The following is a 1,228-nucleotide window of genomic DNA, read 5'->3' as shown; positions in this document are numbered from 1 at the left end:
AATAACCTTACACTAGAGTTAAACAATAAAATAAGCTCGCCTTCATTAAATACTCTAATAGTTATGCATTTGTCGTGCCACTTATTTTTCCGTTCCTTATAGATCAGGGCATTCACATATTCATGGTTTTGTGGCCTAATAGGTTTTATGCTCAAATTCCACAGGAAGATGGTAAGACTTACCATAAACAAGCTTAAACGGGGTGGTTCCTATAGGAGTCTTAGAGGTTTCCCTATACGCCCAAAGTGCGTCTTTTAGTTTTTTAGACCGATCCTTCCTAGAGGTGGAAACCATTTTTTCAAGTATCCTCTTAATCTCTCAATTAGAGATTTCCACCTCTCTGCTGGTTTGCGGATGGTAAAGGGTTGTAACTCTGTGCCTAAATCCATATTTGGTCAACAGGTTATTGAAACATTTCAAGATGAAGTGTGAGCCGCCATCACTGATAACTAACCTGGGGGTACCAAATCTAGGGAAAATATTTTTTTAAACATCTTAATAACCACATGTGCATCATTTGTAGGAGAGGCAATGACCTCAATCCATTTGTAAGAGAGGCAATGGCCTCTATGAGTTGTTAGGCCTCAGGGAATGAACTATCCATCAGAGCTCCTCCAGCTGCAACATCAACTTTCATCCTTATATTATAAAGAAGACCCTTATAAACAGTGGGGATTATAAACCACTTTTCTAAACCATGATGGGGGCAGAGCCTCATCATGTCCTTATATCTCTCTCATGCCTCAAAAAGGGATTCATCACCAGGTTATCTAAAACAAGTTATCTGGTTTCGTAACATTGTCGTCTTACTCGGAGGGAAATATCTACCTAAGAACACCTTTATAAGGCCATTCCATGTAGGAATGGAATTCGACGGTAAGGACTGTAGCCAAGCTCGGGCTCTGTCCCTTAAGGAAGAAGGAAAAAGGCATAGTCTAATGGATTTTGGATCAACGACATTACTCTTCAACATGCTAACATACTATACGAACACGAAAAGATTCAGATTAGGGTCTTCCGTTGGGCTACCAGAGAACTGGTTCTGCTGTACGATTTATAATAGAGAGGGTTTCAACTCAAAATTGTTAGTCTGGATCGTAGGGTTAATAATACTTGAGTATGGCTCGTCCTGGGATGGGATGACAAAGTCCTTATGATGATGATTATCATTATTCCCAGTGATTGGGATAATGTACTGGGTGCAAAGTTGTTCTAAACATCGTCTAAT

The 1,228-nt window shown here is 39.7% G+C and overlaps 1 non-coding gene across 1 annotated transcript; it reads left to right on the top strand.

Annotated features, from left to right (window-relative positions):
* The first annotated feature begins 692 nt into the window (after positions 1–692).
* On the top strand, positions 693–800 carry LOC127090114 (small nucleolar RNA R71). The gene has a single exon (XR_007791646.1). It is a non-coding gene; the product is annotated as a small nucleolar RNA R71 (small nucleolar RNA).
* The last annotated feature ends 428 nt before the right edge of the window (positions 801–1,228 follow it).

The sequence above is a fragment of the Lathyrus oleraceus genome, chromosome 5, assembly GCF_024323335.1.
Source record: "Lathyrus oleraceus cultivar Zhongwan6 chromosome 5, CAAS_Psat_ZW6_1.0, whole genome shotgun sequence".
Classification (NCBI taxonomy): Eukaryota; Viridiplantae; Streptophyta; class Magnoliopsida; order Fabales; family Fabaceae; genus Lathyrus; species Lathyrus oleraceus.
The sequence above is the reverse complement of the archived record's forward strand: the minus strand, read 5'-3'. Positions and strand labels throughout refer to the sequence as shown.